This window comes from Macrobrachium nipponense, chromosome 14 (assembly GCF_015104395.2).
Source record: "Macrobrachium nipponense isolate FS-2020 chromosome 14, ASM1510439v2, whole genome shotgun sequence".
NCBI lineage: Eukaryota > Metazoa > Arthropoda > Malacostraca > Decapoda > Palaemonidae > Macrobrachium > Macrobrachium nipponense.
In genome coordinates, this window is record NC_087207.1 from 70,268,515 (window position 1) to 70,286,237 (window position 17,723).

Below are 17,723 nucleotides of genomic sequence, written 5' to 3' on the forward strand. Positions count from 1 at the left end.
TCTCTCTCTCTCTCTCTCTCTCTCCTCTCTATATAATATATATATATATATATAATATATAACATATAATAATAATATAGTATTATATAGATATATATATATAAAGCCCAGAGTTATTCGGGAAAAGAAAATGTAAAAAACTAAACGAGCAGCCTTCATACTCACATTTTTTTTTTTTATAATTTTCTTCCTAAATCTATATTTTGGTCCAGCTACTTTAGCCTTTCATCATTCAGAAGGATATTCCTCTGATTTTCCCAGTTATCTTAGCCCAATTATTTTCTCTTCCGCTTAATTTTTCCTTGTTTCCTTACGGTCTGGGCAGGATAAACCCCTGGGATTGTTCCCCCCCCCCCCCCCCCCTCCTGTCTGTTTTTTGGATTTTGGAGAGAAAAAGAAATGATGAAATGAGTTCCATTTTTCAAACGAATAATCAAGGAATAAAAAAAAAACAAGAACTTTGGAGTGGAAACTGCTTAGAAAGAGTTGGATTCAAACTGCGTTTGGAGTAATATGAAAAAAGTTGAATCAGTGGAAAAGAAATTCTTAATTTAGGTTTACCTTCTCTCATCATCTCCTGAGAGAGAGAGAGAGAGAGAGAGAGAGAGAGAGAGAGAGAGAGAGAGGGGGGGGGGGGGGGTGCGAGGGGGAGATGAGGGCAAAAGCAACTTTCATCGGGATGCGTTCTTCGCATCTCGGCAATTGTCGCGAATTGAACGCAGCTTCCATTTCCTGTGGGGGTGGAGGAGATCCCACGGAGACACGGCATCCATTCACCCCGCGCGCTCTTAATGCGTTATGCATTAATCGGCCTCGTTTTTGTCACCTCTTCCCCGTTGTCTTAATGACACTCCTCGGTCGCCGGTGTTATTGGGTCACAATTTTCCCCCTGCAGGGTTGTTACGAGGTCACTTCTCGGATTGCAATGTATGTCAGGGCGAAGACGCGTCGCCGCGAGAGAAAAATGAACCTTAGAATACGATGCTGGAAGCGTTGTAATGGCTCTCTCGCTAATTGAGCTTTTGATATTTATATTCGGTGATTACCTTCGGTGTCATTGCGGTAATTGACTACGCTTCGGAAGGGTGGCGTTTATTCGAGAAATCTTAACTGCGTTATTACTTTATCTTATGTCTTGTCAGCGTGCCTGTTTCAGTTATACATTCTTGTAAAACGAAGACATGCATGCTTTGCATGTCTTAACTGAAAGAAGCGCGTGTGAATTAATTAGGAGTAACATAAATATAGCGGATGAGGGATATGCAGTAGGAGGTCATATGGTAGGAAAGGATGAATAAATCTGAAAAAAGGATATAATTAGGCAGAATAATTTTAAGGCGTTGATATACCCCTTCCAATAAAACAGATATTGCATCATTGCGTGAATCATGTTGATTATGAATGCTGATTTCACGTACTGACTTTGAAAATAAGGAGTGACAGACAACCACCCAGAACTGAGGTGAAGGTATAGTGTGTGACAGATCCCCCCCGAACTAGGGTCAAGATGGGGCCCCAAGTTTCACAGACAATTTAATACAGCAGGAAAAAGAAGCAGAAAAAATTCACCTTCTATTGCACAGTAGATTTCAGTAGTCGCAGTATTGGTAGAAGATGCGAAATCTATTATTACACATAACTGTCACGACATTTGTGGAAGGCATTCATCTAGCATATCTTGATGAAACGTCACAAATATCATTTCTGGGTCCGTTCCGTATAAAGTTTTAAAACTTCGGATATCAGCAGTTACATTATTGATCTCGATGTAAACACTTTCAAGATTTTAAATATGTGGTTCAGATTATGAATGTTGATGTAATATTTCCATCAGTAATTCATCCAGTAGCAGTTCAGATTTGTTAATTTGTACTACTTTGTGAATTAGGCAGAATAGTGAGGTGGTATTCAAATACAACAGAGTCACGATTGAGGTGGTATATGCATGTGTTGAGGATGGATGACGAGGAGGGAGTGAAGATGGGTTAGGAAGAACCTGTTAGGGGGAGAATATTGAGAGGGAGGCAGAGATTTAGATGGGGAGATAAAGTGAAGGAAGATACTGATAGAAGGCAGTGGAGGAGAAGGCGCATCAGGCAACCGACCCCTTAATGTAGGGATAACGGCGGGAAAGAAGATTCAAATGCAACAGAGAATATTAATTGGTCTTTCAAATCCAGTCCACTGGCGGTATTACTAATGTTTGTAGCTTTGTTCTTGTTTATTTCCGTATTCTTACATGTTCTTTGTGCTTTGTTTGTCAGTTAACTTATTGTTTCTTGTGCCTTTAGCCCTGTGTATGCTTTCATGTTACCTCGCGTCCTGGCCTTGTTCTTTTTATGTCTGGTTTTGTGCCCAAAGTCCTGTGATTGTGATTTTTTTTTTTATTGATATTAAACATTTCTAGTTACCTTTTGTCTACGGGTTCTTACTTCTCGCCCTTTGCCTGTTGTTTCTCTGTCTCGTAACTTTTACGCGTCATTCTTCTAATATTTTGAACATGTCTCTGTCGTGCCCCTTGTCCATTTTGCCTTTTGTCCTTTGCTCCCAACGTCTTACCTTGTGCTTGTATCTTTTACTTTAGCATTCAGATAATTTTCTTTACTATATCATGAAGAAGAGCATCAATACAGAAATAGTCAAAATTACAGCATGTTGGAACTGTAAATACTTAAAGAAAAAAAAAAAAATTTGCGTAGAGGAAATTCTGAATATACTTAATTTTTGCGAATTGAATAACGGTTTTGCACGATTCATAATTTTTGTTATCTTGTTATTTGCCATTTTGACCATTTCTTTTTGAAGAAAAGCAACAAAAGTGTACAAGAAGTTTATTCAGTTTGTTATAAAGCACAGTTTACTTTGGAAATCGAGTCTTGAAATATGTCAGTATTTTAAATTTACATTTCAGAATTTGGAATTCCCATACTATAAGTACTTCGGAATTTCGAAAGGCCTCTCAGAATTTTCCAGCATTTCAGTGCTTCAGAATTTTGAAAGGCCTATGAAAATTTTCTAGCATTCCAGTACTTCAGAATTTTTAGAAGCCTCTCAAAATTTTCTTGCATTTCAGTACTTCAGAATTTTTGAAGGCCTATCAAAATTGTCTAGCATTCCAGTACTTCAGAATTTTGAGAAGCCTGTCAAAATTTTCCAGCATTCCAGTACTTCAGAATTTTGAGAGTCCTCTCAAAATTTTCCAGCATTTCAGTATGTCAGAATTTTGAAAGGCCCTTGAAAATTTTCCAGAATTCCAGGCACGCTTCATCTGATGTTTCAGTATGTTAAGTAACTCTACTCAAAATATTTCAGCGTCTAATAGAACTATTTATCAAGGTATTGTAAGTTGAAGATCTTTAGTAAAATATTTCTATATTTAGAAAATCATATCCTGAAGTGTTTAAACGTTAAGAAAATCCTTTGTTGAGGGATTTTTGCTTTAGTAAAATCCTAAGACGAATGATTTCAGTGTTTTGAAAATCCTATCTGTCAACTATTACACAGTTGAAACAAGGCGTGATCCGACCTCCAGTTTACTATGGGCGAGTGCTAAAATCTATGGTCAAATAGAGCGTTGTTTCATCAACGAAAATTGAAATAAATACGCTATATTTTATTAGAAATAATTTTTCTGCACTGTTTAACATGCACATTATTTTTTTTTACATTTCCATTCTAATGAATAAATCATTAATATCCTATCCTAAAATTCCTGTATCTTCAACTCAAAGCGAAACACCTTTCCCAGACCTTTTTTAGGCTCTCCTACCACCCACCCCCAACAAGAACAAGAACAACAACTAGTAGTTTCAGGATTTTAAAAATTATTTCAGGGTATTCAATCATCATAAAATCCTTGCTTGAAATATTTCTGCATTCTGGAACCCCGATCCAGCAATAATTCAGCATGTAGAGAATCCCTTCGAAACTTAATAAATGACACAGAACAAGACCCTTCACTCCTGATGGCATTTTCGTAATTGATAAAAAAAAAAAAGACTATTCGAATACTTCACTTCCAAAAAAAAGAGAAAAAAAAAAATCTCTGCAGTAGAATCAAGTGCAGAATTCTAATTGCCCAAGTTTAATTGGCTCATATCCAAGGACGCCATGATTAGTTTGAATTGATGAACTGTGCCATAGAGAGAGACCTTACCTTACCTTACAGACCTTACAGTTCGTTCGGGTTGCCCCAGGTCCCTCAGTGTGAGGCGCCTCTAATGTCTACCAGAGAGTTGCTAGTACATCTTCCGGTATATTTTGCATCTTCCAATCTTGGATGGTCTGGGATGCAGTTTAGATATTTGTCGAGCTTATTCTTAAACACATCTACGCTCACTCCTGATATATTCCTCAGATGAGCTGGCAACGCATTGAATAGACGCTGCATTATCGATGCTGGTGCGTAGTGGATTAATGTTCTGTGTGCTTTCCTTATTTTTCCTGGTATAGTTTTGGGCACTATTAATCTACCTCTGCTTGCTTTCTGATATTTTTAGTTCCATGATATTTTCTGTTATTTCTTCTATCTGTTTCCATGCTGAATTATCATGTAGCGTTCTCTCTCCTTTCTAGACTATATAATTTTAAGGATTGTAGTCTTTCCCAGTAGTCCTAATGGTCCTTAACTTCTTCTATTCTAGCTGTAAAGGACTTTGTACACTCTCTATTTGTGCAATATCCTTTTGATAGTGTGGGTACCATATCATATTGCAATATTCAAGTGGACTACGAACATATGTTTTTATAAAGCATAATCATGTGTTCAGCTTTTCTGTTTTGAAGTGCCGTAACAACATTCCCATTTTTGCTTACATTTTGCCAACAGAATTGCTATTTGATCATGCATAACATGTTCCTATTCATCATCACACCAAGGTCTTTAACTGCTTCCTTATTTGTGATTGTCTCATTATTAGGTCCCCTATATGCATATAGCTTTCCTTCTCTGTCTCCATAATTTATTGATTCAAATTTATCAGAGTTAAATACCATCCTATTTACCCTCGCCCAAATCATATACTTTGTTAAGGTCTCTTTGTAGGAGCGGGTTCCTATCTTCATCAACAAGTAATTTCTCTACTTATTCTTGTGTCATCAGCGAAACTACTCACTACCGAATCCTTAACATTACTGTCTGTCTTCAATCATAATAACAAACAATATTGCAGCTAGCACCGTACCTTGTGGCACACCGGATATTACCTTGGTTTCATCCGATTTCTCATCGTTTGCAATAACTATCTGTTTTCTGTTGTGTAAAAATTCTTTTAACCATCTTCCTACTTTTATCTACGATATTGTGTTTTCTAATTTTCTTTGCTAATATATTATGGTCTACTTTGTCAAAAGCTTTTGCAAAGTCTAGATAAACCACATCTGTTCATTTTCCGCTTTTCATATTTTGGAATATGTTCTCAACGGTGGACTAACAGTTGGGTTTGTGTACTTTTTCCGGGTACGAAACCGTGTTGTCCTATATTAAACAAATCATTATTTTTTATTAAATGTTTCATAATATTTTTCTTCATTACCCTTTCATCACTTTCATAATATGTGATGTTAGACTCACAGGCCTATAATTACTTGCCTCTAGTCTTGATCCACTTTTGAAAGTAGGGGTGATATATGCTAATTGTGCTCATCATAAATCTTGCCTGTATCTACACTTTGTCTTAATAATATTGCAAGTGGCTTTGCGATAGAATGAACTACTTTCTTTAACAAAATAGCAGGGACTCCATCCGGCCCTGCAGCAGCTCCATTTTTAATTTCATTAATTGCCTGCACAATATCAGCTTCATTAATTTTCTATGTCAGCTAAATATTCACTATTTTTCTTCCCTTACTTCTTATATCATTATCATCATTATCTTTCTAGGGTGAATTCTCTCTTATATCGTTCTGCCAGTATGTTTGCAAAATTTCCTTTTTTTTCATTCGTAATCTCCCTTCAATTTCTCAGAGGGCCTATTTCTATTCTTCTTTTATTCATCTCTTCGCATATGAGTATAATAGTATGGGGTTTTGTCTTGATATTTAATAGGGTTTTTTCTTCCAAGTCCCGTTTTTCATTTTCTTTTGATTGTATAATCTTTTGTTCTGCATTTTTCTATCTTACTTTTTAGTTCTATAACTTTCCATGCATTTTTTTCTTTTGCAAGACCTTTTTTCCAGAGAGAGAGAGAGAGAGAGAGAGATGAGAGAGAGAGAGAGAGAGAGAGAGAGAGAGAGAGAGAGAGAGAGAAACTAGGGTATAAAAAAAGAGACAGTTAGAAGGGTGCAATTTGAGGGTCGTTTGTTAAGCAATATCATGAAATAACATTAAAAAAGGGAGAGGTCGATGGACCTGGGAGAGATAGAGAGTGAGAGTGAAGACTAAGGAAAAAGGAAATCAAGTTTGAAGAGAGAGAGAGAGAGAGAGAGAGAGAGAGAGAGAGAGAGAGAGAGAGAGAGAGCGGAGAGACGATATGAAACACCATAAGGAAATGCAGTTAAAACAGGGAGAAAATGATGGAAAGAGAGAGACAGACAGACAGACAGACGGACGATATGAACCAGCATAAGGAAATACAGTTAAAAGAGGGAGAAAATGATGGAAAGCCAGAGAGAGAGATGGTGGGGAACAACAGGAAATTCGAGAGAGAGAGAGAGAGAGAGAGAGAGAGAGAGAGAGAGAGAGAGAGAGAGAGAGAGAGAGAGAGACGGACGATATGAACCAATAAGGAAATACAGTTAAAAGAGGGAGAAAATGATGGAAAGCCAGAGAGAGATATGTGGAACAACAGGAAACACGAGAGAGAGAGAGAGAGAGAGAGAGAGAGAGAGAGAGAGCTTAATTAGAGAGGAAAAGCATTGTGTCGTGCGTTGCCTGAATAATTGGAGACATGGGTTTATCGAATGTTCTTAATTGAGTTACAATTAGTTTTACCACCGAAGCCTCCTTTGTTTCCGGTAAATCTATTAGGACCGACTCTAACTTACTCGATAATGAACTTGTGTAAACTGTAAGTTTAATTTTACATGTTGAAAAGGGCACTAGATTTTTTTGTTCATCCTCTGCAAATTTCGGGAGCTTCTTTTTCAGTTTCCAATCTCGGTATACGTAGTTTTTTTTTTTTTTTTTTTTTTTCTGTAGTAATAGATATTACTCGGTTATGCTTCCCTTTTAAGTAATATTTCCCACCGGGAAATTAAGTATAATGGATGTAAATATCGTCCGTGAATATTTGTTGAAGCCATTCATATGAATAAGTAATATCTCGTGTTATTTTACTAGCGAGACTGAGGGGCGGGGCAGATTGATACACGTATCGACCTCTTAACCATAAAACGAAAATTAGTAAACAGAGAAATTGGAATTGGTAATTTTGAAAGAGGGTGAATCTGAAATCTCTGGAAGGAGATGGTGTCATCATGTGACAGGTGGAGAGTGTAGGGATTAAAAAAATGGAGATTATAAAGTAGACGCATATTAAGAATTGCCAATTATAAAAAACAAAACGATTATAAATTAGAAGCATATTAAGAATTGCCAATTATAGAAAAAAAAGATTATAAGGTAGACGCATATTAAGAGTTGCCAATTGTAAAAAAAAAATTATAAAGTAGAAGCATATTAATAATTGCCAATTATAGAAAAACAAAAAGATTATAAAGTAGAAGCATATTAAGAATTGCCAATTATCAAGTTTATAAAAACTTATTGAATTTAGTTTGCATTGTATCTTAATTTCACTGACTGTAGTAACATTTGACAGTGAGAAAGTCGTTCTGTACGGGGTTATTGCCGTCAGTGCACCCATGCGGTGCACTGTAGACATTACTTAAGGCTCTTTGCAGCGTGCCTTCGGCCCTTGCTGCAACCTCATTCATTCTTTTTACTGTACCTCCTTTTATATTTTTTCTTTTCCATTTTACTTTCCACCCTCTCCTAACAAGTGATTCATAGTGCAACTGCTTCAAGGATTTCCTCCTCTTACACATTTCAAATCTTTTACTGACAATTACCGTTTCAGCGTTGAATGACCTCATAGGCTCCAGCGCTTGGCCTTTGGTCTAAATTCTATGTTGAATTCAATTTAATTTAGAATATGCTTGAGTGATATACCTTTCTTTCTCTTCTTCTCCTCATTTTAAACGTTGTTTGCGGAGGGCTCTGTCAACAGTGTCTTCCCTGGGTGGCCGAGGCTTCTTAAAGCATAACAAAAGCATCCTGGATGCACCTGACCTATGTCTTCCTAATATAATAGCCTTTCTCTTTAGGCAATCACTAATATACACAACATTTTTTGACGTCTACCCGTATCTTTCCTTCTCCCTCCTCAAAAGTCATACGTCGATGACCTAAGTTGTTGTGACGCCATGGTACATTTTTGCATCAATCAATCAATCAAAAGTCATAATTCAGTATACAGCACTGTAATGGTTAATGATCTTTCGAGGTTGTATAAAGCTAATGTTAGATCACTATGTATGCGCTTCTCGTGCGTGATATGGTAACACCTCAATCCAAGAACCTTTCAGTATCTCCCAGATTTGGGATTTAGTTATACTTATTTTTCGTGTTCTCGTCCCTTTTTTTTTTGCGTATAACTAGCTGTCTATATTATGTTTTTTGCGTAAAACTAGTTGTCTATTTCATGATGGTCACGTATGACCTCTTCTCGTAATCCGTTCTCCTCGATTCTGTTTCATTAAAATTCACCTAAAACTTTCCTCTTCGCTTCACAAACTCCCTCGCCAAATCTGAATTTTCCTTTGTAGTCCTTGTGGTTCTGTCAGTCATTAGGACGAAATCATCCGCATAAAGAAGCTCTATAACCCTTCCACTCTGACTGTTTCTCAAAGAATGTGCATCACATTCAAGAGCAAGAGCACTTGGTACAATGCATACCTCCGCCTAAGCCCGTCATTAGAGACTATCAGCTCGGGAGCTTATTGTTATTGACAAATTGCCAAACCTTCACAGCCAAACAGCATGCACGAGTCATCTGGATGGGTTTACGTAATAAGTGTGTGTTCACACGGTTTCAGCCAAATGGGATCATCTACATTTGAGATATTTTGTTGGCTCACACGCAAGGCTAGAATTAAGAGCAGATTGACATTGCCAGCAATCATCTTCGTGGGTGGAATTTTTGGCGTTTTTTGCGATGTAAGTTTTCTCCATAAAATTATCCATGACCACCTTTCCTACCGTCGGCTGGCGTATAAAAAGAATTATTCATAAACGTCTTTCCTGCCTCGGCTTGCGTATAAAAAAAAAAATATTCGTAAACATCTGGCGTATATAAAAAAAAATATTCATAAACACCTTTTCTACCTTTCACTGGCGTATAGAAATGGGCGAAGAGAAGAACTTCAGCTGAGAAAAAGCCAAAACAGGATTATATTCAACTTCGTATTGTTTTTACTTCAAAAGCAGAAACCGAAAGTTGACCTACGAAAATCGTGCTGTGGAGATAAACTCCCCTGTATTCAAAATAAACTGCCGGAAGCCATTATATCGAAAAGTCCTCCGTCTGGAGTTCAACAGCCCAACGGTTCTCCTCTCCGTCCATTGCTGAAAAAAAAGTATATGTAAAAAAACAAAAGAAACAAAAAACTATTGAATAAAGTAAATAGAGTTATACGGATTCACCTGTGCTTTATTCGTGGTACATCTGCTAAAGGTCATGACAATTCGGCCAAATAAATACCCAATGGGAATTATAAATTGATTTAGGACTGCGGGATCGTACCTTTGGAAAAGAGAAGGGGAAGCAATTTCGGTCTGCATGTATCAAGATCGACAGGGGGTCCGGGATTTTGAAGGAGAGAGAGAGAGAGAGAGAGAGAGAGAGTCCTTTACACTTAGAACAATCTTAAAGAATCATGAAATTCATATATTTGGAATTTGGTATTTATTTGATATCCTTTAAAAATACGCAGAGAGAGAGAGTCATTTACACTTAGAACAATCTTAAAGAATCCTGAAATTCATATATTTGGAATTTGGTATTTATTTGATATCTTTTAAAAATACGTAGAGAGAGAGAGAGAGAGAGAGAGAGAGTCCTGTATACTTGGAATGATCTTAAAGAATCCTTAAATTCATATATTTGGAACTTTGTGTTCATTTAATATCTTTTACGAATACGCACATATAATTTCAAATGAAATCGTCTCAAGAACCATCGTTAGGGACCTGCGTCAGTTAACAATTAAAAATGAAAAAAATTAAAAAAACAAAAAATGGCATAATTAAAACAAACCCCCCAGGCCTCATTTTAAACCTGGGTAAATTGCGGTCAGTTACTCATTATTTCTAAATCACATATTCCATTCCATTCACAGATCATAAGCTTGAAAGTCATAGCCGGACTACTTGGAAAAGTTTTCTAACTTGTGCTAAACAATCTGCCATCCCTCTCTTCTTGTATTATAATTTTCTCTTCGTTTTAGTTCCTCGCTGGAGACGAGTGGTTTGCGCGCTCGGCTGCCAATCCGGTGGTTTGAAGTTCGATTCCTGGCTCTGCCAAACGCGGAATCAGGGGGATTTATTTCTGGTGATAGAAATTCATTTCTCGATATAGTGTGGTACGGATCCCACAATAAGCTGTAGGTCCCGTTGCTAGGTGACCAATTGGTTCCTAGCCATGTAAAAATATCTAATCCTTCGGGCCAGCCCTAGGAGAGCAGTTAACAGCTCAGTGGTGAGGTAAAACTTAGATATACATCTCTTCGTTTTATCCATCCTTTCCGAAATATGCTTTGCAGGTTATGTATTTCAGTGTAGCACCTAAGTGGCGTGATCGGTATGGTCTTGGTCTGCCACCTCGGTGGCCGCGAGTTCGATTCCCGGACATTCCACTGAGAGATGTGTATCTCTGGTGATAGAAGTTCACTCTCGGCGTGGTTCGGAAGTCACGTAAAGCCATTGGTCCCTTTGCCGAATAACCACTGGTTCCATGCAATGTAAAAAACACCATACGAACAATATGTATGTCAGTGCTTTTCTTAGTAATTTTCAGTCACTTAGGGAGTAAACCTACAAACTACTTTATTGTTGTTTGTTATTGGGCTTGTTGGGGGGTAGGAAAGCACTATGGAAAAGCCTAAAAAGGTCTGAAAAAGTTTTTTGGCATTGAGTTAAAGATACGGGAATTTTAGGATAGGATATTTATGAGTTATTTATCACAATTGAAACGTAAGAAATAAATAATATGCATGTTTAACAGTACTGAAACATTATCTCGAATAGTAAAATATAGCGTATTTATTTAAATTTTCTTTGGTGAAACAGGGCTCTATTTGACCGTAGATTTTAGCATGTTCTTATTTATTAGGTGTACTGAATTTAGGCCATGTATCTGTTCAATTATTTTGTGTTCCCACATATAACTGAGAATATATGAAAATTTTTAATTTGTGTCTCTGTTATTTGATCCTTGTTGGTAGTATAAGTAGTACAAGTATGAGAATTAATTACGAAGACCACTTCACGTTGAGTTGGAAATGTAATGTTTGTAACTTATGTGTCAGAGGAAAATGTTGCACACGTCCCGAGTAAGCTGGAGGTCCCATCACGCCTTTTTTTCCTTTTGTTTTTTTAGATTCTCGTCCTTGCCATTCAGCAGGATAGGGAAGGATTAAGTAGATACTTTTCCTTTATTCGAACTCGGCCTCTAATTTGTCTTCTTGTGCATATACTGTGTCGTTCCTTAGTCTCATATTCCGCTGTTATCTAAAGGCATGTTGATCTTTCTACCTCTTTTATTATAGTAGATTCACATCAAACGTGCATCTGATGTCTAGGCTGTTGATAATCAAATTACAGACCTGGAAACTCTCAGTCTCTCGAAAGTTCACATAGGCAGGATGTATGTTCCATCTCTCCTGAGGGATACGTCTTTCAAAAGTATCCCTCAGGAGAGGTGGAACATACATACTGCCGATGTGAACTCTCTCTTGTGAGACTAAGAGTTTCCAGCCCTGTGATTGACTTATCAACAGCCAATCAGGAGCATCTTGAGGGACTGGTCTAGGCATCCGATGCACGGTTGATGTGAATCTCCTATAGTACTACTACTGTTAGTATTACGGCTATATCCCTTTTCATATCCTGGGGACAGGCTACTTTGGCGACAGCTTTCCCCAGAACTTTTACTTCTGCTCTTCCATCATGAATGCTGTCATTAAGTTTAATCTTTGTGCAGTATAAGCGTAAGATCTCTAGTATCGCTAGATGATGCGTAGGCAAATCAGCCGCTTCCTCCCTTCTATAAACTGTAATCACATCCAAATAACCTCCATTTAACTCCCCTCGCCTCGCTTCCGTCAACTTGTACTTTCACTTCTGAAAACTCCTTTCATAATCCAGCAATTCTGAAAGGTCCCCGACCTCTTGCATATTATTGCAGGTGATAAAAAAAGTGAAATGGTATCCCCCCCACCTCCCCCAAAACCCCCAAAAAAGTCTGAAAAGTCTACAATTACAGTTGATAGCAAGAAAAGTACGATTATCACATCATGCGTGTAACAGACCTGAATAATGACTTTCTTAATTACACAGTAGTTAGAAAGTATCTTTGAATTTATTATCGGGTAAATAAGCGCTGGATGTTTATATCCATGTAGTGCCAGTGTCTTTTATCTGCTTTAATTTCAATCAGTTTTGAAAGATGTTTGCAGTGTAATCAAATCCATTTTGCTAAAGCAAACTAACAGATTTACTCTATACAGAACCTTACTGAGAGTGCGAGACAACCCGCTAAATGTTATACTTTTTTAAAACCTACCTGGGATTTTCATGCTGAAATCTTTCAATCGCGTAAGTGCTGATTTAGGATTGGATACGTTACTCCACCATGTTTCAGGTCGACTGAATGGAAGGAATATTGATATAGTGACAGGTATCCACAGTACGTGACGAATCATCGCGTGACAACTGCAACCCACTTGTGAGTGATGCAGCTACAATTATGAAAGAATGAACTAGTAAGGAAAAAATTTATATTATCTAGGAGGGAGGTTGATCAAGGAATATTTTCGTTTCAGAATAAAAATAAATCAGTGGATTGGGTAAACAGATACCTTGACTGAGAAATCAAAGAATTATACAGGTTAATATTGAAATTCAGCCAATTCCTGTTCTCCGTTTATTGTCTCTGTCCACAAATGCGGATGATTTGGCAATAGATTAAGAACTCCATATGCCCTCCCTCTCTCCTCACCGCCCCTCCCTTCCTCCTCACCGCCCCTCCCTCTCTCCCCATCGCCCCTCCCTCTCTCCTCACCGCTCCCGTCCCGCAGACAAATCAGTGACAATGAAAATTCAACAGAAGTTAGGAGTCTGATGTAAGCTGCAAAGGGTACAGTGCTCGTTCTCCACCTCCTTTTGTTGGAAATATGATAATGATGATATTAACATCAAATTTTCACGAATGGTTTTATCGAGCCCATGTTTTCTGAAACAGGTGAAAAAGAATCAAGAATATGAAGTGAGAATGGAGGAAAAGGAATTAAGAGGACACTTCCTTAATAAGAATCAAGAATAAGGAGTGAGAATGAAGATAAAGAAAGCAGGAGGGCATTTCTTTGAAAGAAATCTAGAATAAGCTGTAAGAATGGAAAAAAAAGGATGCAGGAACACTTCCTTAATAAGCATCAAGAATAAGGAATGAGAATGGAGATAAAGGGAGTATGAGGACACTTCCCTGATAAACATCAAGAATAAGGAATGAGAATGGAGATAAAGGGAGTATGAGGACACTTCCCTGATAAGAATCAAGAATAAGGAATGAGAATGGAGATAAAGGGAGTATGAGTACACTTCCCTGATAAGAATCAAGAATAAGGAGTGAGAATGGAGATAAAGGGGGTATGAGGACACTTCCCTGATAAGAATCAAGAATAAGGAGTGAGAATGGGGAGACTGTTCTTGAATAAGGCATTTGATGAGAGTAATGCGATTTCGTGCACCCTAAGAGATTTCTTATTTGCACTGAGTAAATGTCTATAGTTTTAATGGCAAAGCATTCGATAGAGGCGGCATTTCCTTATCTAGAAAGACGTAACTTTTCCATCGGCAGGTCATCTCTTTGACATGAGCAGCATGGCTTCGAGGAAAGAGTTCTTGCATTTCAAATTCATTCATAATTTGGGCAAAATGTTATTTTTTGAAAACGTGCAACATTCGTGTATCTCTTTGACTCTAAAAGGTAAATTTTTATCTCAACAACCCTCATTCAAGTTTAATCTATATTCATGAAAGTGCAAATTTTATGGTTGATCAGCCTTTTCAAAATTTTCATTGCCAAAGAATTTGAAAAATTACACAAAGAAAAATGAGAATTCTATGCGTTTGGTGTGATGATTCTCTCTCTCTCTCTCTCTCTCTCTCTCTCTCTCTCTCTCTCTCTCTCTCTCTCTCTCCGATATCTGAAATCCTGCATTCACTGTCGAACCTGATACATTCAAACCAAAATTGCTTTCCCTTCCATTTTTCAAAGCCACGATCTCGCAGTCCTAAATCAATTTATAATTCCCATAAGGTATTTCCTCGGCCGAATTGTCATGACCTTTGGCAGCTGCTACGCAGATGTAGCACAGGTGAATCCGCAAAGTTCTATAGTGTTTTTATTTGTTTATTTTATTCCGCTTTAGTTTTTTTTTCGGGGTTTTGAGCCCCCAGGGAAAGCAAGTTTCATTCTAAAAGGTTTAGGCGGTTTATCGTGGATACGTGGGATCATCTCCACTCGATTTTTGTCAGTTGCATTTCGCTTCCGAGAGTCTGACATCCTTTGGTATTTTTCTCCCTTCTTCTTCTTCTTCTTCTTCTTCTTCTTCTTCTCTTCTTCTTCTTCTTCTTCTTCTTCTTATTATTATTATTATTATTACTTATGAGGAGAGGTTGATTTCATGGGCAACAAAATGCTACTATCTGGTCAAACCTAGACAAAAAAAAAAAAAAAGTGAAGAGTCTGACATTCTTTGGTATTTTTCTCCCTAATTCTTCTTCTTCTTCTTCTTTCTTCTTCTTCTTCTTCTTATTTATTATTATTATATTATTATTATTATTATTATTATTATATTATTATTATATTATTGTTATTATTATTATTATTATTATTATTATTATTATTATTATTATTATTATTATGTTATATTATTATTATTATTATGAGGAGACCGATTTCATTGGCTACAAATGCCACTATCTTTTTGTTCAAACCTAGACAAAAAAAATAAAATAAAATAAAATAAAATGAAAAAAATATAAAAAAAAAACTGAAGAGAGAGATATGGGTTTCGACCCCAATAGAGGTGAATGTCACCTCTTAAGGGATTAGAATGCTATACACAACATCGTATTTTTGCCTTTTTGTCTCTCCCCCTTTTTGGTATTTTTAAGATGGCAAAGGCTTCAGGATCTTTGAAAAGCACCATTTACAGTGTGCTGTTCAAGCAATATATTGCCATACTATACTCTGTTTTTTTCCATCTGTCCATCCCGCCTGTGGTGTTTTTGCATGGTAACACTGCGTCCCGGGCTTTAAATAGTTACGCTATGTGTAAGTTTTAGGTAAATAAAAAGGATATCTGGCTGTACCTTTGCTGAAAAGTGTTTTAATAATTTAATGAATCCGAATTACACCGTTAATACTCTAAATAGGATATTATTTAAAGCCCGGGACGCAGTGTTACCATGCGCAAACACCACAGCCTTATGGACAGATGGAAAAAAACCGAGTATAGTAGATGTTTACAGTTTGAATGTACTAAAAATTTAAAAGAGATTTTCCATAGACACATAATCGGTTTAAAAAGTCGTTTAACTGGTTTTAATACTACTTTTTAATCAGAGTTGAAATATTTTGGTATTTTGATACTATCCTAATGTTCCGTAAAACGTTTTCTTGACATTTTCGCTCACTCGGGGAGTAAGCCTACAAACTACTTTGTTGTTGATGTTGTTGTTGTTATTGTTGTTGGGTTGGGAGTAGGAAAGGTCTATGGAAGAGCGTAAAAAGTTCTGAAAAAGGTGTTTCGCGTTGAGTTAAAGATACAAGAATTTATGATAGGGTATTTATGATTTATTTATGATTGGAAGATATAAGAAATAAATAATGTGCATGTTTCTAATAAAATGAAGTGTATTTATTTTAATTTTCGTTTGTGAAACAAGACTATTTGATCGTAGTATTTAGCACGCAGCCCGAGTAAGATGGAGGTCGGATCACGCCTTGTTATCTATCTTTTTATCGTTTTATTTATGATAAACACGAAAAAGGAATACGAGACGAGAAGCGAGGAAAGGCAACGAACGCTTTTATTCTGCTAACTTTTTTGCAAAGGTTCGCGTAGCCTGATCTGTCTGTTGTAAATAAAAGCTGGCATCTTTTAGCACATTTTTTCCTCGCTTTAGCTTTTGCAGTATGCATGAGTGTATCTTTGTAATGTCCGTAAAACTGGGCGAAGGTTAAAGGAAGAGCAACCTTTTATTTTGTTTTTCTCTTAAGTTTTTCATCCCAGCACAGATCGTCTAGAAATATCTCAGTGTTTTGGAATTCTTGGATGAATAGGTAGTGGTGTAATGCATTTGCAGTCGCAGTAGCGTTTATATCTTGGGCAATAAAAGTCACTCCAAAGAACTGATGTTGAAAGGTTCGATCTCTCTCTCTCTCTCTCTCTCTCTCTCTCTCTCTCTCTCTCTCTCTCTCTCTCTCTCTCTCTCATTTACCACGTTATTTATTTTTTGTTTTTAATTCCCTTTCTCATTTTGTTAGTATTTTAGTGTATTTTTTATCAGTTTCTCTCTCTCTCTCTCTCTCTCTCTCTCTCTCTCTCTCTCTCTCTCTCTCTCTCTCTCTCTCTCTCTCGGGTCTTTAACGGAATATCAGGTGTCCCAGTTAAATTGGTTAATGGGACAGGGGAATGGCGGTCACTCTGATTAAATGAGTACCCCGTTCCGAAATTTAAATCAGAGAGAGAGAGAGAGAGAGAGAGAGAGAGAGAGAGAGAGAGAGAGAGAGAGCCTAATTAGAATGGAAAGGCCATGTGCGTTGCCTGAATAATAGAGGATCAAGGGCTGGAAGATGCTCCTTAATAAAATTATCGTTTGCTTTATTACCGAGGCAAATCCTCGTTAGCTTATTAATGGCAACTTTCTTATAATTTATTTTTTCTTAAGTAAGGACCGACAGACAGACTGGTCATTAAAATTCGAACGCGTCAGATAAAAGAGCGGAACTTCGCTCTGAATTCAGCAGAAGGGGTATTATCCTCAAGTGTGGAGAAAGTAATCACAATGACTGAAGAAAAGGAAGGAGAACGGACCAGACACTGATGCGTTGTTTTCACTTACTCGGGGAGTAAGCCTACAAACTACAGTGTTGTTGTTGTTGCTCTCGTTGTTCTTCTTGGGGAGGCTGTAGGAAAGCCCCATGGAAAAGCCTAAAAAGGTCTGAAAAAATTGTTTCGCATTCAGTAAAAGATACAAAAATTTTAGCGTAGGATATTTATGATTTATTTATTTGAATGAAAATGTGATAAATAAATAATGTCCATGTTAAACATTACAGAATAAGTATTTCTAATAAAGTATAGCGTATTCATTTTAATTTTCGTTGGTGGAACGACGCACTATTTGACCATAGATTTTAGTAGGCGCCCCGAGTATCAGCTGGAGGTCGGATCACACCTCCTTTATCTGATCCCAAAGGGTGTTCTCCAGGGTT